Genomic DNA, 24,039 nt, shown 5'->3' with positions numbered 1-24,039 from the left:
ATGACTACATTAAATATATTAACATTATAATTATGTATAATATTTGCAAAATGTTAATATTATCATTGCAGTCTGAGTTCCATTAATCTGATCATTACACCTGATTGTACAAGTATAATATCATTATGATTAGTATGTACCTAAAAGTTCTTAAAACTGATGCTTTGTTCTTTATTCTTTATTCATTCATAACATATTAAATAAATGTTACGTGACTAAAAATTATATATATATATTTAACAAATACTTATTTTTGTAGTGCATAAATCACATAGGGAGGAACTGGAACAGGTGTTGCAACTCTTCGAGTAAGTTTTAACACTTCTCCCAGAACTTCTTAATAGAAGATGGTTATAGTTTAGCAAGAATTTTGCAAAAACATTTACATCCTGGTAATAGTTGGAAACTACAAAGAGAAGCTATAAGCTGCACACATATATATAATGATATTACTACATAAAATATTTTGTGTATATGTATGATGTATTCTAAATTGATTATAGATATTTTATTTTGTGCTACCAAGTACGTGATGAAAATGCTCCTGATCATATCCACCAAATATTTGCAAACTTGATACCAGGGTTCCCACCCCAACAACCATCTCCTTATATGTCTGAACATAAAATAGATGGAAAGGGGGATGAACTTATAAAAGTTATTGGTTGTGATGTTAAAGATATGAAGGAATTTTATGATACACAATTGTCACAAAATACTTTTCATGACGATGGTTCAAAACAATGTCCTGTCACACCAGTTGACAGTGGACCTATTCTACCTCCACAAAGTGGGGAAAAGCCTCTTGATAATGAAACTGTTCGATTTTTAGAAGCATTACTTGAATTTATGGTTACTCAGGTATATCTACATATTTGGAGACAATATAATTATATAGTATTAAAAAAGCAGTAAACAAATTTTGATTCAATTTATTTACAGGCTGTAAAGATAGAATGAAGAGATAAATCTTCTAGACAGTACAAGACTTTCCAATTTTAATTATAAACCGAATTTAAAATTGTCCACGATGCGTAAACCAACGAATCAGAATCAGGATAATTATGTATTATGCAAAGTTGCTTTGATTAAGTAGATTGCTAGTTTTACCTATATTGCTAGAAAAGATGCTCGTGTCACACACCGTTCACATAGGTATTTTAATATTAGTATTTTAATATTATATATCAGTTTTATGTAACTTATGATATAAAATTTTCTGTTTTAGCACAACTCCAAATGAAGAAACTACAGAGTCAGAACTTCGTCGTGCTTCGGTCACTCAAAATGCCGCTGGCTGAATTTTACTATCTCCTGAATCAACTGCGCCTCAGCAAGAGAACCAAAATCAAGAAGACACTACTGGTTCAGCAGTTACTCTTGTTAGAGAAGTGCTATATGGGAACAGAGATGACGTGAATTTTGTACATGAATTGTATCGACAACCATTTTTGCTAGACTTTAATCATGTTGGTGCTATAAGAAAGGCTATAGCTACTTATAAAGATTGGATTCAGATGAATGTACAATTGTTATTTATAATTTTTTAATGTTAGAATAATATGAAAAAAATGTTCTTGTTTTGCATTTTTTGTTAGGAACTACCACCATTTATATTAGAACCATTGGGAAGTCAGAAGAAAAGAGATTTAGAAGAGAATTTGAAGGAAGTTATCACTGATATCGATAAAAGTCTTTCTGAAAGCTATTGTCAAACAAAATTAAAAGAATGATTCTTACCTGGGTGCTGTACACGGAGAAAATTTATTTATAAGGGCGGGACTACAAAACGTTCTACAAGTGTTCATCCCACAAGCTTCTAATGTCTTTATCTTAGAAAATTCTGGACTGAATGCGTCGCTGATATTACTTGAAGAACAAACTGATAGTTGTAAAAGAGTTCTAAACGTATATCGATATGTTGCAATGAATTCTGGGCTAGAACCAGGAACCTGCGAACAATTACTTAGGTACATATGATTTAGACATCATATTTTTGCAATTAAATTATTTCGTAAATTTATAATAATTTTTTTATTTATTTTCTAGGATATTACTACAAATAACGTCACTTGTTTTAAATGAAAAATCTTCTCATTGCAAGATTCAAGAGAGTATTGGTGGTAAACTTGCCCCTGCCATATTTCAGACTTTAATTCTTACATGGATTACAGCCAATTTAAATGTTGTTATTTCTACCCAATTATGGGATCAGTTTCTGGAAGTACTGACATCTTTAACGCAATGGGAAGAATTAATTCGAGAATGGACAGTAAGTTGAGTTAAAATTCATGTAAAATGATAAAAGAATGTAATATCAATATTTCTCAATATTTTGATATTATTTTATAGAAAACATTGGATACCTTAACAAGGGTACTTGCTAGACGCGTATACAACATGGATTCAAACGATTTACCGTTGGATAGTCTAAGTGAGCAAAAAACTAAAAAATATCGTGGTGTTGGAAATCGAGCTGCTTCCACCGGAAATGATCAACCACCGCGCAAAGGAAGTGTTGATCAGGATAATAATACTGTATCTAAAGAAAGTGTTTCGGGTAAGTTATATTAAAATGGTTACCTATTTTATACTTTTAATTTATAATTTTTTTTTTAAATAAAATATTTATTGTGAATTAGATCACCCAATGCGATACTTAAGGAAGGTACGACCTCTTCCTTGTAGTGCAAGCGATAACACGATATACAATGGAAAAGCACGTAGGAAACTTCATAGGGACCGTACACATACCGTACACAGTGGTATCCCTGGTAAGTCGCCTATCAAGCATTAAATTCTAAGTTTACCTTTTTTTTTGCATTATATTTTAACAAGCTATGTCATTTAGTAATATTATCTACGTTCTTACTTCTTACTTTCACGCTAATACCAGTTTAAAAATAACTAATTTGGCATTGACCAAATATTTATCCCTCTTCTTACATCTATCATTAGTTCACATATTATATATCTTATTAGCTCGATCCTTTGCACTCGTATTTTCTCCTAATTTTTTATGATAAAAAATTCTTCAAACAGATTCTATATTTCTCTGAGTGGTTGTGGCTTATTTGTGAATTAAGTGTAAACAATTTTCCACACGCGCAGTACTCCCTCTATCGATAGAACAAGGTATGACACAGCTATTGTCAAATGGTGCTATTTCAACGTCAACAGCTGGTCGAAAAATGTTACCGAACGGGCGAGCTAAATCTTTGAGTAGCATTCTTATACTCGATAGCGAACCACCATCTCCGCGTTGTCCTTCTCCGACACCAAGCAGTGGAGTCGACAGCCCGATACAAATAGAAAACATTGATGGTAGTAGTATCGGTAAGTATATCGTTTACCGCTATTTAACATCTGCCTCAAAATAAAAGATCATTTTTCATTGCCTAACAAAGTGTGAAGATTTTTATAATTTAAAAAAATTTTTAATATTTATTTTTTTATCTCTTGTACAAAAAAATCACAAACATAAAACTAACAGTGGAATACTTTATTACTTTGATAATGATAATAATTCATTGTTCCATTCAATATGCTTTGCTTATCTTTTCACGAATTAACGGAATTATTTATGTCAAAAATATTTTCTATTTATAGCCCAGAGTTTAATATAGGTATAAACTACATTTTCATAAATTGCATATTTCAAATATGCATAATACAATGCGTTTGTATTCAATTCTGAATAAATTTTGAGTTCAGTTTAAATTAATGAAGAAATTCCTTAGAAGTACTTTGATTTTATAAATAGCTTCTATTTTTCTTTTATATTAATTTTAGTTATATTTATTATGTATTATTAATTTATAGACATAAACGATGCTTTCGAGAGACGGTCTGTTATGGCCGGTGGTGGTGTTCGTGGATGGCTACCTGAAGTTGCAGTCGTATTATAGCGTCGTATGTTATCAGCATTGGGCGATGTAAATAATATTCAAGATCTTACCCTTCATGGTCAAGTCATGGATCACCTTGTCTAACTTACACACACACTTATAAAAGTATGATGACTTATATACTTTTATATTTATAATAATATTATTCTCTATTTTATATTATTATCATTTTCATATTATTTAGATTCGTTTGAAGCAAGGTGTATCTGGGGACAATCAAGCAACTCCACCAGCTCCAGAACTTATACCTCCATTGACAGTTATTGCTCCATGGTGTTTCAAGGTTAATATTAATTTATTTTTTTGTATTATTTAGTATTATTATTAAGACATTATTAAAATATTTTATAATCGTACTTTTATCATACTTTTAGGCAATACAACTTCCTAGTCAATACGAAGTTGGTAAATTTGCAGCATATCATTTCACCTGCCTTTTAGCAATTCAACCACAAGACATTAATTTTCCAAAACAGCACTTAATTCTTTTTTGGCGTGTGGTCCACAATAGTATCGTTAGTAATGATAGTAAAGTGTTACATGTATTGGTTAGGTATACTGGTCCACAGTTGTTCAATGTGAATCTTCCTGGATCTAGATATCGAGGTATTATGAAAATTTTATTCTTTAGAATTATTAATTTTATTCTGTTATTAAATTATAAATTATAATTTCTTGAACAATATTTTGATCGGCACCAAGGACTGAAGCTGTTTCAATAATTGGTTTCTTACTATCATTACCAGCCACGACAGTTAAATTACCTGTATTTCAGCCAAATGCATCAGATATCGCGAATATGGTATGTCCAGGTGCAATGGTATCAAGATACAACAGGTAATTGTTATAGTCTATTGTTTATAACTTACGGAAGATATCTTGACATAAACTATTTTATTTTAGGAGTATATAATCACAATTCTTTTAAGAAGTTGTAGGCGAGAACCAACCAGTACTGCAAGATGTGTAGCTCTTTCAAGCATTGCTATGCTTGTATACAGAGAGTTATGTTACAAAAATCAGCATCCAAGAATCCCAGAAGCTGTGACTGTTTTCCTTTTAGCACTTAAGGACCATTTTTGTGTCAATTTTCTCTGACATGTAAGGTAGTTTGCATGTTGTAAAATATACGTAACTATCTTATAATTGTTTAATATTCTTTTTATCTCGGTTACAATGTTTAGTTGAGTAATGAATACTATATAATGTATTGTTCATAGTAGTAGATATGTAATAATAGTAGTGAGTAATTCAGTGTTTCTTCCACTGAGTCGCAGAGCTGGTTTCTGTTATCCACTAATGGACCAGATAGTTTTTCTTAGATCAACTAACTTCCTAACTGACTTCCGCATTATGTGTTGTTACAGTATTTACTTGTCAACTGATGTCTACATGTCTGTTTAAGGATGTCATCAACATTGCATGGTGTATTGCACGATTGTGCGTGTAAAGCGTTCTATGATATTTTAGTGTTTTTAATTTTATTATCTTCTACATATTATAATCGTTCATAAATATAGATAATCGAACTTTTTACTTGCATTCTTTCTCAATGTTTCATTCCATTAAAAAACCTAGAATCTTAAAAGTAATTAAGTTTTGTAATGGGTCGAATCAATTTGAGAAAAGTGAATTTTAACATTAGAAAATGAACACCACTTTATTATATATGTTAGGCAATAACTGTTCCTTCTATAATACTAATTATGATAGAAAAAATTAGAAACAGATATCCATAATGATTTAATTAACAATTTTCGTTTTTTACTCTATAGGCTAGCTATGCTACTGTTGCTCAAGTGGCATATGACTCTCTTCTATTATGTGATAAAGTGGACACATTGTTCGAGCTGTATCCAAATGTGCCATGTAAAATAATTGAAGTAAGTTTTACATAAAAGAACTGTCTTGAAATTTAATTGGCAAATATACAATTATTTTATTCACGTATTTTAGATTTTATCAGAAACACTTGGATATATGGGTACTCGAGAAAGATGGCGTCCGTTGACAATATCAATGTTATTTTGTTTGGGTGAATGAGCTATGCAACTTGGGCCATCCGTTTTATTACACTTACCTCAAGGAAAACTTTTCTTAACGACTTTATTTACATTTAGTAGTATAATAAAAGTACGTGTATAAGTTCAAATATATAAATTAGAATTTAAGCAGTTAACATTTAAAATTGGAATTTTTTTTTAGAAATTTAAAATATATAATCATATCTTAAAAAATATAAAAAATACTACAGGTTTTGGATATCATAGTACAAGATAAAATTGATTAAGATATATTACAAACAAACAAAAGTCACGAAGATGATCTTGATATTACTTTGGATAATTTAGCTGACGAAGTTTGTACAAAATCTCCTCGCCAAGGCAATATTCAGTCTGTTCAGATAGCAGCAAAGATGGTAGGATATTGTTAATATATTTTTCTCATAAACATAATTTCAAATTTAATTTTTTTTTTTTTTTTAGGTAATGATGTAAGTGCTTAAAGAATGCAGTAAATTCAGATGAGTTAACATTTTTAAAAGAAAAAGAAAGAATCCTTAACAGTGGACGTTGAACGTCCAATTAGTCTTAGCGTTTTCTGTCCTTAGGTTTAATTTTCATATTAAATGTACAGATCGTTGTTTATTTGTTGCAACGTGAATATTAATTTATTGTAACATAAATATATAAAAAAATTTAATGGATAATCGTTATATACACTAATTAGTATCACATGACAGCTATTTTCATAGTACAGTACTTTTATAACATCAGTTCACCCTCGTACTTGAATAGATAAGCTGAAATATTTATAAAGCGTCTATCTTAATTTATATCGAAGATAACGGGTTCTTCGATGTTATATGTATACGTATATATTTTATATATATACATTTGCCTTCATAAAAATAAATAACTCGTATTTCTTGTAATGCAGTACGGTAATAAACAACAAACATGATTACTATATAATCACAAAATGTGTCTATACGAATGTTGTATAAGAATCAAATGTTATTTTTTAACAGTAAAGTTTTACAAATCAACATCATGTCTCTAAGGTACTGCAATGAGTTATACTTCTGTCCAATATAGGTCCGATTTTCGATTAACTTGTTTGAATTGCAGAGTGATAATAATTAAATGCAATCTTTAGAAGAAAAAAAAATTGTTCTTGCATTGCAGTCAATACAAATAATTTTTTCTACACGCTGTTCATTGTCTATCTGAATTAAATTTTCAGTATCTCTATGAATGATTATAGCATTCCATATACGTTCTGTGTAATCGAATTTAACAACCGAAACTCTTCTTGAAACACGTTAAATACATGAAAAATTTTTCTAGCTACTGTACACAGTGTAGAACAAGAAATCAAATAGGGAACAGTTTTTGTTGTCATACCATAGGTATACATACATACGTAAAATAGAAGTATTTTAAATACTATGTTAAAACGTGTTATTTCTGAATAATATGGAAATTGAAAAGACACATAAAAAGATGAGAAAAAAAGCGGGAAAAGAAGACGAAATTGAAAAGAATTTTGAAAGTAAACGAAATACTTTAATGGCGTACCGAATAAGAGTGAATTTATTTGCTTCGGAAAGAATTTATCTTGGATACAATAATCAAAGTATCAATACCATTTGTCGCTGTCTATATATGAATAAAATTTAGGGAAGAAGTTATATTATATTGTGAGTATTGAATATGGTATTTGTGTTGAGATTGTAATAAATATACATTTCGAGTTTTTTGACCATTTTGGGCATTTTGGGGATTATTAGAAGAACCGTTCGAATGTATAGGTATTTAGTAACGAAGTTGTAGGTAAATAATAATTACCGATACGCAGACCATGGCCAAAGAATTATTTTTTCACTAATTTATAACGAAGTAGCTTGAGAAGAAAAGCCATGTTTATATGTATTGTGCATAAATTGTTAAGTACATAAATGACGTTGAAGTGATTGAATGAAAATTATTCTCTGAAAAACATTGTATTGCTATGCTATTGAACGAAAAAGAAAAATAATGGTCTACATATATGCGTATATACATATATACATATAGGAAAGGGAAAAATGAACTTATTACAGTATTGTATAAGAATGCTTTTATAAATCGTATTTAAATATTGTACTTAATTAACTATCTCTATTATTATTATTATAACCATTACTCGCTATTATTTATGTTATAAATATACAAATTGCTGTTAACGTTATTATTGCACAGCACTAAACTATTTTTCTTACTGGATAATTACGCTTGTAACAGTTTCAGAATTAAATTTAATCATTTAAGATCATGAATTTTGAGAAATTTTCAAGAAAGTTATTGAAACATTTCCATATGAATTAACATTGTGAAGGCTGTTGTTTTGTTAGTAACATTGAAGCTTGAATTTATATTACTAAAATTATTTGATTCTTTATGATTTGTTTGTCACTTTCTTTTTACAAATTGACATGATCAAATCATCTAAATGCATGAAAGCTATTAAAAACACTTAAAAATATTAATTGTTCATGCAAAATAATCTACATTATATAAATTTCATTGTATCTCTTTACTTATATGAGAGTGTCACTTTGTTTTTCAAGGATCTAAAACTGAGGACATGCACAAAAGGTACGAGTTTACGATTCTCCACTTTTATATGGAGTAAAACAAAGTTAATATATATACATACAATAATTGTTTTATGCAATTGAGAAGAATACTGCATGTTATCTATAAATTCAATCTTTTTACCAAGAATAGAATTGAGTACATTTCCTTGTTCATGTGAATTAAGCGGTAAAAGAATTGTAATTATTTCAAAATCATTCGTTTGGTGAAAGCATTATTAAAATTTATGGTAATCAGTACTTTATAGCGCTATTTATGCCTACTAAAATAATGAATAGAATTTCTGAAATTTTTAATAAAATTACTGATGTACAATCTGTACTACGGAATTCGATTTCTATGAGAATATTTATAGAACTTATAGCTATATAGGACAGATAATAATCAAGTAGAAAAAAATGATATTACATATTTGCATTCATATGAACACGTTAGATAATTTCTTTTTTCAGTAATGATATTCAGGATTGACTTAATACATGATTCTCCTGTATCAGATTTTTGTTACCCAAAAATTTCACGAACATCGTACTAATTGTACACATTTCTGCGATGCAATGTACATTTTATTGCACAATAAAATTATGATGATCAGTTTCAAGTATCTGCAATATAATTCCGCATTAAAAAATTCTATAATTTCATTTTTTAATTAGCTTAAAGTTGAAATTTCAAAAATTTGACAATTTCGCGCCTTTTGGTTCCTTGTGCTTAACAATAGTGGACAGGACATGGACAGACATGAATCATATAGTAAAATGGCTGCCATCAGATGTGGAGTTTATTTGTAAAGATAAAATTTGTTAAAAGTATTCATTTTAAAATAACTGAAAGTATTTTACGTTGTGCTCCTCAATAATAAAGTCCCATTAATAATCCTCGATGAATAGAAATTAATAGAGTACTTTTAGATCGCGGATTTTCGAATGTGTTTCTACACTGTTGTGTGTCCAGACTAAACAAAGCGCGAAAGTACAAAAAAAATTGTGCGTGAAATTAGATGGTTTTAATGTTAATTTGTTCTCATAATCATAAGCGTCAATGAATGTCTAAGAGTGATATTTATGATTCGGCAGATGAATATACAAGCGTAATGGATGATTACGTCGTGGAATCTCGCACGGACAACCTGGGCTTGGTCAGTGTTCAAAAGAGCCATTTGCGTATTAGTAACGAAGAGGTACTCTTACTATATCATTTTGTGTATTGCAATATGATAAATTCGAATAGAATTTAAAGAAGGTGACAAATTTTTTTACTTGGTGATATGTACAAATTATAGGTTGAAGATGGTATTCCTGAGGTCCATATTGAAACACCAGGTATATTAACCAATGTAAGTTCCGGTAGGAGAGGTACTTCAAGGTACATTCTACGATCATGTATACTGTCATGATGACTTATACTGGCTATGTACAAACAACAATGACTGCTAGCGGTACAGCTACGAGAGGTAATACAACATATCCAGTATGTAATCAACTCGATAATCAAACTAATCCTGCATCTGGAGATACAGAAGAGATTGGGTTTACACCTGAATGGATAGACACACATGGTAGAAAATAAATCTGATGTATTTGTATATTTAATTGCTGTAACTTAATGCAACATTTGTATTAGGTGATCAAAGAGCGAGACAGGCACAAGAATCATGTAGTAGGTGAATCACAAGGACAACAAATTGCAGTTCCTGAAGAGCAGCGGGAAGTAAAGTTAGGCCTTGGTCATTCTGTATTGTATAGCTTTTTAGTTGGAAAAGCTTCAAGTTATGGTGATTGGAACACGACACTGACTTGCAACGCTGCTGTTCTTATCGTACGTATATCACAGTTTGTTATATGTAATCAAATAGTAAGATTATGAAACATTATTTTCAGGGGACTTTGCTTAACATTATTATTGCTGACTATGTTGAAGAAAGCATTGGCTGCTTTACCGATCTCTATTACGTTTGGTTTTACATTCTATTTCGCCACCAGGGTAATTGTTGCTCCGTTTGCAGATAATTTAGCGAGCAGGCAAGTGTTTATTTAACTGTAGGTATGATAAGCATAACATTCATAATTTGTTACAAAAGAATAGTGCTTATTTATATATTGATCATCGAGCTTTTATATTTCGTTTAAATTCGTCATTCGTAATGTGTCATTTACAAACTTATATCACGGGTATATTAATCATCTCGTGACATGGTACAAACCAAGATGAAAATGTGCGTTATAAGAACTGGATGGTCCAGTATTTTTTAATGACAAATATTTGTCATCGGACAATTACATTGGATAGAAATCTAGTATTTCACACAAAATGTTCAAGATACATATATACATTTGTAAGACGAATAACAAAAAACAGTAAATAATAATTGCATTTATCTGATATCCATTTCACTTTATGTGAGAAGTAACATTTAAAGTCCTTAACAAGTTTCAATCGTTCATTACAATTTGTAATTTTCTCCGTTTCATAGGCTGCAAGAATATTGAAGAAAAGTAATTAAATTAATCGAGCTATGACAATTTATTATCTGTCTTTTTATTTAGAGAACAGATCGAATAGATCAGGTATAAAAAAAAAGCGGTTGATGGTCATTTTTTTCTTATTTTTTTCTCGGAAATTGTATGAAACATGAGGTATAACGTTTGTCTAAAGAATTTGCTAAACGTACAGACTTCGCGGCTACAAATTACTAGTACCATTAGCCGTCCAGGACAATTCCTCGGGGTTTGAAGTCTGTTTATTCACAGCCACTTGATTATCCATTTCAATGATAATACGTATTGCTATAAGTTCCATTCGATACTAAACAACACGGATTTAATTATAAGCTTGGTTAATAACATTCTTCTTGCTCAGAGAATTCAAGACAAAATGATCTAGCCGTGTAATGGAAAGACGTGATTACTTTATTATCATAATAGAAAATCCTTGGGTTTTAAAAGCGTATATGCTTTTTTTTTTTCTTTTTGTTTTTATGAAGAAGCAGTTTCATAAATAGAGCGGGTATATATTTTGCCGAGAATAATCAATAATATCAGAGTTAGCGTTTACTAACAATTCTCTCATTGGCATAAGCATCGCATAACGATTTAAATGCCATTAGAACTATTTATTTAAAAAATTGATATAATCAATATTTAGATGTCTATATAAAACAGGAGTTTGGAAATGTGTCTGAGAAAGAGCAATCAAGAGATTCTAATTATATTTTCTTAATGAGCAACAATGAAAGAAAGAACATAAAAACAATTGAACTGTTAAAAGAATTGGCATTGTAAAACAAAGTAATTAAATATTGGTAACTATTAGCAATTAATTTTAAATGTACCTTATATTTTATTTTATAGCTTATCTAATGCAAAAATGGAAAAAATTTTAACTAAAATACAAGAAAAATCATGTAGTGAAATGTTTAATTACACAAAAGATATACATATATATATAATTTAGGAAATTTAAAAGTACCATCAAAGTTGTAATTAAGGTATCATAAAGTTTTATGTATAATTACTTTGTTAATCATATTATGTAAGTATTAATTTTATATATTAAAATTAGAACAGGGATACTAACGCTGACTAAACAGAGAGATGTCTTAGAAGAGGATGTCACTTTCTTACAAGAAAATCAATTAACAGAACTGGTACAACAGTTCTCAGAACTAGAAATAACTAAAATTTTAAAACACGATACACAGTCAAGACTTGAACAAAAAAAGAATAATTTGGAGAAACTTAAAACTCTGTTATTTCTTGTGAGAGAAAATGGTCATGTGCACTCTGATTTGTTACGAATATTAATGGAGTTGCAGTTTTCTTGCCTCCAAATCATCCAGAATTGGTACCTGATGCTTACCATTATTTAGAAACAGAATATTTATTATCAACTAAAAGATATCTTAGTAATTCAGCAAAGTACAAAAGGTCCATGATTTTTAGCTTTTAATTACATTTTATTTACATACAAGAAAGTATACAACTTCAGCAAGATGAGTACTTTGTAACTGTATCATTTTCACCAGGAATGCATAATTCATTTCACAAACTATTTGTATCAATGGTATGCAATGGTGATAATAGACATTGAGTAAATATAATATTCTTATAGATGACAAAAAAAATAAGAAATAATTCATAATGGAAACATATTTGAATTCTAAAATTTCTAAATTAGAAATGTTGTAAATATTAATTTTTTAATAGTATGCAAAATTAGACAAAGTGAAATAAATGTACAATATTTAAATGAAAGTCAAAAGGGACCTACACACACATTAAAAGCAGTTTCCCATGAAATTGAAAACATGTTATAATGAAACATTTAGTAATTTACAAGACATACAGATTGGCGTAACAAAAATGAGGAGCTGAATGAAAGAGCAACTGGTAAATTAATAAATATATAATTATATAATGTATATACGTGTATAATTAATTATTTCTTATATGGTAATTTTTCAGAAAACAAATACAAGCTTAGAACGAGAAAAAAATATCCTTTAGCAACGATTTTTAATGGATCCAAACACATTAAGAAAAGTACACCATGAAGTGAAACATGTCTCAAATAAATCTTATTTTTATAATATATGTAATAATGGGTGATATATATAGTAATAACAATGAAATTTAATATTATTATTCCAGTGTACAAAATAAACAACTTTTGTGCAGAGAAGAAACAAATTTTAAGAAGATATTATAAAGTAGTTTATTTGTGTCTAATTAAGTTATCTATTTAATATTGTAAATTATATTGTATTAAATATATTGTGTTTTATTTCAAATCAAATAAAAGTTTAGTAAAAGATATACAAATGTTTTTACTAATATATTACTTATCAGTTAGATGTAATTATTTGTTACTTACATATAATAAAAATATCTTGTATAATTCTATATAAATTTTAGATAGCATTATAAATATTTTAATTACAAAACATACCTGTACTTTTGTACATATTTGTACTGAGAATTTTCAAATTATATCTTGTTCCTGCATAAGTAATACAATTAGATAATTAATTATAAATAAATTACTAATACAATTGTACAAATTTTATTTTCTCATCCTGTGTAAATGTGACAAGTAATTTTACTTAGCGCTTCGTTCTCTTGCTATTAGAAAACTCGAATACGTGCACTTTTTCTTCTTTTTTTTTTTATTTCGCTGTCAAAACTGTAAGCGAGCTTACGCGGACATAAGAAAAGCTTCGTGTTGCTGTTGTTTACCCCGTGATAGGCAGTCTGTATACCTGCATTTCCATTGTTGTACGTGTTGGATTCCAATATCGAGTTCTGGTATGTGACGTCCAATGCGTCAATAAATAAATGGATTTAAACAAGCTAATTTGCCCCTGCTTAATGGCATACCTTTCTTCGATTCATTTATTTACAGAAATCTATAGGTATTAGCAAAATTTATTATATATAACACTGTAAATTACGGGAAATAAAGAGTGAGGAAATTTAAGTAATTAAGAAAATTGAACGAATTATTATGTTTTTTTAATAATTTATTATATATTTTTATATTTCTTATCTATTACATTTATTTGTAAATGTCCACTGAACTTTATTCTTGACCACGTTATATGCATCTGTATATGTTCTGCAAAAATATCTTATTTGTAATAAATATGTTACGTACATATTTCAATTTTTTTCTAACGATATAATTCATTAAAATAGTTACATAATTATTCGTCGAGTATAAAGAAAGAGTGCAATCCTGTCTTCATTTTTATTTTTAAACGAGTCATTAATTTTGTTATTCAAATGTTACTAAATAGGAATGTAAATTGTAAACCAAATGGTCCATCTCGTTTCGTGAATTATTTCTGCCCGTTTGAAAAAAGGATAGAAGAACCAATTCTATCGCTACGTATTAGGTCGCCTGAAAAGAATCCGAAGTTCCTAGCTTTTAGTCGGTATCTCTTCATACAATAGAAAGTAGTTAGAAAGTATTTCATTCTTTCCTTACAGCTCCTTTCCATCTTTTTAGTAGCTTTATTACGTTATGTTTATGACTTTCCTTGTTGAAAAGTTCGTCAACATTGTCAAATGTAACTACATTACTTTGAAACTTTTTCCCCGCTATTTCTTGATTAACTTTACTTTTTCTAATGAAATGTTTCAGTGTATAGCCTGTTGAAAATTCTACAATGGTAGGAATGTGTGAATCAGCCGAATCGTGTCGTCATCTGGACTCCTCTACATTTGGTAAGTCTTTTTTCTCCTCTTGTTCTTTTTTTTTTTTTATTTACGAGTTTATTTTCCTAAAAATTTACATAAATAATTCGTTGAAACTAATTTCTTACTGTATTTGATGTACATAAGATCAATTGCTTAACACGTTGACTGCCGCGTCAGCCCAATACGGATAACGTCAAAAATCTTGATTAGGCTGCGTCACACGCGTATTCGGGTAACGCTTATTTGAGTGCTTACAAGGTAGATTGGTAGGTATTTCGAAAGTTATTTCACAAAATATGAGAACATTGAATTGTTATAAACGTTTATTAAAAATATTATTACAATGGAGGTTGATTAGAGCAATCTGGGCTAAAAGTTGTGGTTTTCTAAATATTTGCTCGTGCCTTTGATCGGTCCGTATGGATTCTTTTATTTTTATAAAAATAGAATTATTTTATAGAATCAACGTTTCGTCGATGACAATGTTTACCCCAGGCGTGAACGTTTCTTAATATTTTTTCTGAAGTTTATCAAAATGCTGAGATATTTTTCGAAGTCAATTTTCAGGGGCAGTACACATATTATCAGCAAAATGAAAGTTTGTAAGTAGTAATTGAAATCTCTTTCCTGACATAAAAGTACGGGGTAAAGGAAAATTATATAATGGTCTTTTCAACTAATAATTAGACACACGGTTTGCTTTTACTGCTGGAAAATCGTGAAGAAGGAATAAAAGCTTTCTTCGAACCGATAAGGAAGAGAATCAAAGTCATTCCGATAGATAAAAGTAGACACTACCCCCGGCAATGATCTTAAGAAACTTGCCGCTGCTGTAGCGTTCGAACTTTAGTCTGAAGAGCACGCTGTATATCATCGTGCATGGCCTGACGGAGATTTTCTTACAAAGTAGCGTGGCAGTCACCGTGTTAATATATAGAAGGAAGTATAGTTGAGCTGGAAGTGTAACGGCAGCTTCCGAAGCAGTTGGAGAGACTAGATTCGTTTTATTTCTACCAGAGTTTCTGGAAGATAGCACCCCTAAGTATACAGATCATAAACCTATTCCAAACGGATATTTCGAGGTCTTGGGGGTCAGCCTGGCATCGATTTTACATTTGCGACAGCTCAGTTACTGATATCGTTTTCTTCTTTCTCTGTTACAGCCGAAAGAACTCGATCGTTCTCAGGACACAGCTGTCCGTGAGGGTGCACGCTATCATAGATGAGTACATCGGAGGCTCGATTCGAATCTAGCCACGGGCTCCCACGATCCACTTGGCCGGATCATCCGATTCACGACGGTTCCTCGACCTCTAACCGGTATCGCTGGGTCAAATATTGCTCCATTTACTGCGTTTCAGGTTTCGACTTGCGACAGTTCCTCCGGTTTCAGACACGTGAATCCTCGATAACGATATAATAATATTCACTCGCGAGGGAAAGAATATAAAAATCTGGAATTATTGACCGTTGAAGTAAATCAGAGAGCATTGTAAATTTTTAGATATTTATATTGATATTCTTTTTGTTTTTTTCCTTTTTCGTGTTACAATAGGAATTTTAATGTTTTATTAATTTAAAACTGTCTATATTTTCTTGTCTGGCAAATAATCGATTTATAATCGTAACATAAATTCGATGAGGAGAAAAAGGTTTCCGTGAAAATTAATTTAATTTAACTGTAAACAATTCTTCTTTTAATTGGTGCAAATTTATTTCACCGCCAGAGTTCTAAATAATACATATTTCATGAATATTCGGTTTACATTTAATCTTGATCTTTTGAATATCACACATCGTGCATTGCAGTACATAAAATTGGATAGAAATGTTAGGCGAATTGCAGGCAGAGTGAAATAGTGCTCGTGAGTTTATAATAAATTATCGTATTAAATATTATCGAATAATCTGTATTCGTTTCGGTGAGAATATTTAACCGAAAACAGTAGAAATAAATGTTTTACGTGCACGGTTTTACAATTACACAGGTGAATTTCGGTAACGGTGCGTTATATCGCGATAAATTTCAATAAACAAACACCCGCGAATTATTACGTAAAGCGTTTCGTAATTTTATAATTAGGAAATCGCGAATCGTCGACTTACGCGGTTCGTATTCACGCGCGCTGGACGCAAGCGTTCTCCCGATCACGTAACCTGCGCGCACAGCCGATTCGGTTTTAGCGGGAAGCGAGACGCATGGCTGTTAGTCGAGCAAAGTAAAGTGTTCCGTCAAAGTTAAATATAATTATTGGAAATAATTGCCGTACGTATACACGATACAAGACACGTTATTAGTTTAGTGCTAATATCATCGTTATTATTATTGTCAAACATTTGTTAATTTGATAGAAACATCTCTATGTAGATTAGATATCTTAGATAGAATTTAAATTTCACGCAAAATTAATTGAAGGTGTTGTTAGACTAATAATTCTGTTATACAATATATGAGTAGTATAACACAGATCATGTTCGAATGATATAAACTTACCATAAACAACGCTTACGTTGCATAAACTTGCTTCAAACAATCTTCTGCTTGTTTTTACCAATCTACGTTATCAACAGAAGTACAGTACCGCTCAAATGTCGAGTCGTGTCTCCAGCAACTACTATTATACCTAACTTTATTGATCCTTTTCGTTCTCATTGTTTTAAATCTATAATATGATAGATACTTCCTCGGTGCTGTTGCGAAGAGGGTATGTGTTAAGCTACCGTGTCTTATGACCATGTGGAATTTTCGTTGATTTCGTTTATTTTACGATTCCGAGATTATTAACACATTGTCGAGTAAACTCGTGATCTGCGCTTTTGTATCGCGTCAGCTACGTTTGGTTAATCCATTTTTTAAGCTAATACTTAGCAAATAAAACCCGCAAAGTCGTGTCCACTTTGCTACAAAAAAGAAATTTTGAAAGAAACTTCATTTCCACGTCTAACTCCGAAGAAATAACCGGTGACATGAGATAAACTTTGAGATGAACAGCCGTCAATAATGTGTTAACAAGAGCGAGAAGCTACCTTGAAAATTTGAGTCATAATTTTTCTGCGGAAATGTTTGAAAAATTTCAAGCAAGCAATTTATAATAATGTCAAATAACTATAACAATAAACAAGACAATTTTGTACATTCATAAGTACCATTTGTTGATGTCTAGTCTCAATTATTGATAATTTCGATCAATTTTATACGAGAATTGATGGTAATAAATGAAAAAATAATTTATATATCTAACAGATAAAAATTTTTTTTTAGAAATATATGGAAAAATATTAATACGTTTCAATAATAATTACTCTTATTATTTATTTTAAAAGAATTTTAGAAGCCATATAATTTTTCATATATATATATGTGCTCTACACAAAAGTTCAAAAATTCTAGAAAATTTAAACCTATCAAAGAATAATATTTTTCTATAATTTTTACTACTATTTTTTTTTAATTTTTTTTTTTCTTATTATTGTTATTATGCATTATCTTGTCTGTGAATTGTAAAATGTTCATATTTGCCAAATTATATCGATAGGAAAAGTAGGAGATTCAATATTGGCGCAATTGGTAAACAGGATGATGTAGTATTGACCCTTTCACGGTTTAATTTACTCGACCATCATATATATACAGGTGCATGTACTAGATGTGTGTAGCTAATTTAAGGTCCTCGTGCGTCGGAGTATTGAGCGTCAAAACATTTTGTCACACGCTCGATACCAGTATTTCTAAAATACAACATTTTCCAAATCGTTACAGTTTGTAAAATACTGATTCTTTTTCGATTTTTGAAAATATTAATCCATTTAAATATCCTGAATATTTTAGTAAGGTTTTCGTATATTATACGTATATCTTCCACATCTTTGAATTTTTTAATCAAAATTAAAATTTCAGTTCTTCGATTCAAAATTTCTTATTTCAATGGTACGAGAAATAAATAAGTAAACAAAATAACTTTAATATGGCGATAAGAGGAATTTATCTTTCCCATTTCACTTTCAAACAAGAGGTAGCTAATTGCAAGTCATACAGTTATGTATATATAGAAAGTAATAACTAATTTTAGTTCATTCCTGTTCACTGTAATTTTTTCACATTATAAAATTTAATATTACACGCTTCCCGCAAACTTCTTTACGCTTAAAGCAGATTTTTATGAATTTATTGTCCTTATGAAATCTTATGTTAAACTACAAATCTATATAAATTCCAGAAGAAACAAAATGAGGAAAGAAACAGATATTAAGAAGAGTTGATTATTTAAGCGTATATTGTATTATATAAAATGTGTAGTTACGCGTGTAGTTAATAAAGTGAAAAAAGATAAGATAAAGTGAAATTAAGAGAAGTCCCGAAACGAAGTGACGAAAGTGCTAATGTAATTTAACTGGTTGTAGCCCTAGTGGTAAATAATAAATGCAATAAGAGTAATCTCACTCGTTATATAAAGTGACCATAAAGAAAATTTTCAGCAACAATTTCGAGCATGAGACGTAGACTAAATACAATTAACAATGAATTTGAATTCGTAGAATCATGTCGAATTATCATCCTCTTATCGATAATCGACAACATAAAGGCCTCTCGTCCTGTATCTCGTTTTCTTTCCGCATATAAATACGATTCCCGGAATCATAGTAATCGCTATCATGGTTCAGCCCATGTATTTGGATGCATTAAGAGCTACGTATATCGTATTTCACATTCTGTGGAACACGGTTTAATCGGTCGAAATGAAAAAACTGTGGATACGTGGAATGAAAATTTCATACAATTTGATAGCTTCTATTTTAAACGATGTAGGACAGTGTCTTGCCCACTGGATAATCCTTCTGACCGACATCGAGAGAAATCGACAAAAATTAATTACAGGTGCGATCGAAAGAGGATCTGCGTCGATTGAATCGTGACAATTTGCAAATAGACGTGGTGGGTTTGAAAAGCGCGAAGGACGATGGTCATTTTTTGTTCTTAAACGTGTATCAAATAATTTTCACATTTTTCTTTAAAACAGAAGCACGGGTAATAAAAGCAAGTTTGAATATTTTTGTAAAAAAAGGGGAGAGAAAGGAGGAAAATATGACGATACTAAATATTATGGATGTGATTTTTTTAATCTGTACAGAAATTAACTTGGATAAAAATTTAAATGTATGATGTCAGTATTAACGATATTAATATTGTTCTCGAAAAACAAAAATAGAAAAAAATATTGCTATGACCAGTTTTACACTTTGTAACGCTATGTGATAAATGTGCGTTTAAGTTCAAATAAATTGAAATATTAAAAAATCGTATTTTATGTACAAAAGGCAATCTACGTATAGAAAAATTCATAAAAGAAGAGATAATTTTGCAAATTTCGAAATACTCGAAATATAAAGAACAACTACAACTTTTTCTTCTGAAGAAGAAAAGAATAATAATATACAAGAAACGCAAAAATGTAAGAGATTTAAAAACAGTATAATCGTCTACTGTAAGGAAGAAAAAAACATGAAACCGTACTCTAATTAACTGCCGCATAATTTCATTTCGTAAAACGTTCGAATAGAGATAAGCATTATTTCAGGTTGACAAAATGAAGCAAATTAAAATTTAAAAATAGTTAGACTTAACTTATGCAAAATGGAGAGAAACAACGCACCGATTCTCCTAAGAATTATTATACAAAATTTTTATTTCATGCACTCGAACAGTTACCAGTTTAAATATAATTTATTGCAAAATTAACAAGTATTTTATCATTTTACTATTACTCTATACTAAATAGACATGATAATAATAATAAATTATAACAAAGATATTATAGGGATAATAATAATGTCTGCTATAACATTAATTAATTTTTATTTCCTGTTGAAAATGATAACAAATAACAGTAATATTTTATTTCCTTCGGCACAATCACGAAAATTTAATTACTTAAAAGTAACTGATCCTTTTCTTGCCAATAAAAAATACAGATTTTTCATTTAAATATGAAGAATAAATGCAAACGGCAAGATATAATTGATTTCGCGTAACAACTTTATGCAATTGCAAAAATATAATTGCAAAAATGGATACAACTTAAAAGAAAAATAATGTGTCATTATTACAGTCGAAATAATACAACGTAATTGAGCAGATTCGTTTCATCGATACATGATTTCACAATTTAACCGTTCACAGTGAGATCGACATTATTTATCGACACGATATATAATTCATCCCGAAGAAATCATAGGTTACTTGTGTCCCTAACAAAGTACAAGCCGCTCTTTGTTCGTCCTTTGTTGGACTTGCGAGGAGATAATTGGTTCCGTTATAAAGGAGAAATTTAGATACCGTCTGTTGAACGAATTTTCTGTATACCAAACCGTTAAGGACACTCGATTGCTGTATAGCTGATTGTGAAAAGAAATAATTATCGTAAATAATAACTTTGTTAAAAATGAATTTACAATCAATTATTGAGCATAGTCATTAGCACGAAGACAAAATAACCATTAGTACTTCGTAGAAAACCGCTCAGAAAACAATTTTTAAATTTGGGTATTATATAGGATAAATTAGGTAAAGATGAAATTATCGCAATTAACGAAGAATCTGAATGATCCTGATTCAGGGTATGTATATTCACACAAGTTTTATTATTGGCAATTTATGCTTTATTGTTTATTGTAATTTACTATAATTATTATGAAGTACACGAAAACAGAAAAACAAATCGTTCAAAATATATCACCAGGAAAATGTTCCCATGGCAAAAGAAAATTACCAATATCAGTAACATTTCATTTTATATCTTAAGGTTATAATTAACATAAATTATAATTTTTATTTTTTTGGTTAAACGGAGACACTTTAGATTATTTTCTTCCTTGTTTTGTCAAAATTATCAATTTTTCACTTTTTACTAAAAAAAAAAAAAAAAAATGAGTTATTTACATTATTCTTAATATAACAGATTTGAACTATCTAAGAAACGTATGCTTTCGTTCATACGATACTTTAATCGCTATAAACTTCGCATAACGCAAAAATAATATTTTGTTAGATTTTATAATTAAAATCAAACATACTTATCTGATTAAATAAAATACGATATGACGAAAAGAAATATCGATGTAAAGTATAAATTAAACTTTACATTTTAATCGTGATCTGTTATTAACACAGTGACTATCGCTTCGCGAATAATACTTCTTTCGTTACCAACGTTGGTTAACGCTAAAATTGACATAATACACACGAAGGAAAAATTATATACGAATAACGAAGCAAATTAGAACAAATTGTTTCCTTGTTACACGAACAAATTTCAATCTTCCACTTTATCACGCGGCAATTCTCTCAATACTAAAATATAACGTAAAGGCATTTATCCTAACAATCACTAACTTTTCCACTACGTTTTATCAAATCCTTTGATTTTACCAATTTATTAAATTCAATCATACGTTTCCAGCAAAATGACTCTTCTATTTTATGTCGTTTTTAAAACATTCAACTTGGAATACTTGTCATCGTTGCAGACTACAACGCATGACATTGATCGAAAATCAATGAAATGTCGATACAATTTTTTTATGCTACGCCGTTATTGCTGGTCCAGTGATCGTGTAGAGTGCTGCTGTTCTAGATGATCGTTTGATCGATGACTATGAAGCGGAGTCGCGCGTCATGTCCTATCGTGTAGTGTTTCAAAGAGCTAAAAGGCACTTGTGATGAAGGGAACGGGAGTCGGATAGCACGATCCGTGTTACTACCGTAGGAGCGCGGCTGCGATATTTATGTAGAAGAATGTTTCAGCGCATGTGTCGTTTACCCCGCACTCTTCCGCTGCTACGATCCCCCTCTGGCTTCTAAGTGATTATCGTAGGTCCACTCGATCGTTACATGCCGGAAAATTCTTGTCTGCCTGCATTCACATGGCAGTTGTCGCTCACAAACCACCTACGGAAATTATTCGCGACTCTCCTTCGATCACGTGATGTGAACTTGCTCAAGGATGGAATAGATCGTCATTTATTATCATCTGAATGTTTCAAGGAACAATTTTTTCTATTTTCTAAGGTATAGGTGGCTCTACAAACTGATGTACTTCAGGGAGTAACTATCGATAGTTACGTAACAAGTGAGAAATACATTTTTCCCTGTCAAAGAAGTTTCTTTTCATTAGCTTTTGACAAAAGTGTAGAGTTAACGACATTACCGATTATCAACCCATTAAATAAGGTCCATGGCAAATTCAAGTAACCGTGTGTAATTATATGTTATGTTACTTTACTAGTGTACAGAATTTTTCTATGACATTCACCTTGTTTTATATTTACTTTATTGTTTTAAATCTCACATATAAATAAACGTATTTGTACAACGTAACCAACGCAATTTGTTTCATAATTTTTTACGATGCTTACTGTAAGTGTGTAGGTTATCTGACCAATTTCCATATGATTACGTAAAACTGAATATAAATTTTCCTGATAAGCAGTATTACGTTCGAAATCATTTATATAAAAAGTAGATATTTTTTTTATTGTCATGAAGTTAGTTTCAAAGTAGAACTCGTGTTTGTTTCTTGATGCAACATGCTTTGTCAACATAAGGAAGTAAAGAAAACAAGAGTCGGTCAATGACACAAACGATCAAGTCATATCTTAACAATACGTTCTAACAAACTGTAAACATAATGCAACCGAAGACAATAACATTCCTTGATTGTCTGCCAGTAAAAAAGTATTTAGTTTCAGTTACTTGGAATAATAAAGGAAAATAAATAAATCAAAAAATAAAATACAAAATATAGTAAACTGTTATATTTGTTATCTGAGAAGAATCTCATGAACACGTGTGCAATTATCGAACACGATAGAATAAAAAAAAACGAGATACATTTTTCACAACTTGAGATGCGTGATAAAAATATTACTTTAACGCGAAACACAAAAGTGGGAAATATCATTTAAAAATCATTTGATAATTAACGATTTTATATGGAGTAAGTATATACATATATCTAACGTCGGTCCAACAACGTATAAGAATATAAACCAACCGAATTTAATGTAATTTTCAATTTTAAGTTAATTGCATTCTAGTAAATTGTTAAAAAAGAAAAGTGTTTTAATGATATTTTTTACTAAACGTTTAAACGGAATTTATATAATAAAAACATTTTAATAAACGGGAAGGGATTAAATGATTTGAATATTCGAAACAAATTTTGAAATAATTCAATGTGGTTTAACTATTGAAAAAGTTCATAAAAATTTTAATCATTTCAATCAAAGCAGAATGAC

General features: G+C 30.0%; 2 pseudogenes; both read left to right on the top strand.

The window, feature by feature from the left end:
* Positions 1 to 259: 259 nt before the first annotated feature.
* On the top strand, positions 260 to 6,406 carry LOC143221487 (putative Rho GTPase-activating protein CG5521; annotated as a pseudogene).
* A 3,235-nt stretch (positions 6,407 to 9,641) lies between these two features.
* LOC143221486 (uncharacterized) lies at positions 9,642 to 13,155 on the top strand (annotated as a pseudogene).
* Positions 13,156 to 24,039: the final 10,884 nt, after the last annotated feature.

Source organism: Lasioglossum baleicum, unplaced genomic scaffold (assembly GCF_051020765.1).
Source record: "Lasioglossum baleicum unplaced genomic scaffold, iyLasBale1 scaffold2479, whole genome shotgun sequence".
NCBI classification, from domain to species: Eukaryota; Metazoa; Arthropoda; class Insecta; order Hymenoptera; family Halictidae; genus Lasioglossum; species Lasioglossum baleicum.
This window is presented reverse-complemented; position numbering and strand designations above follow the sequence as displayed.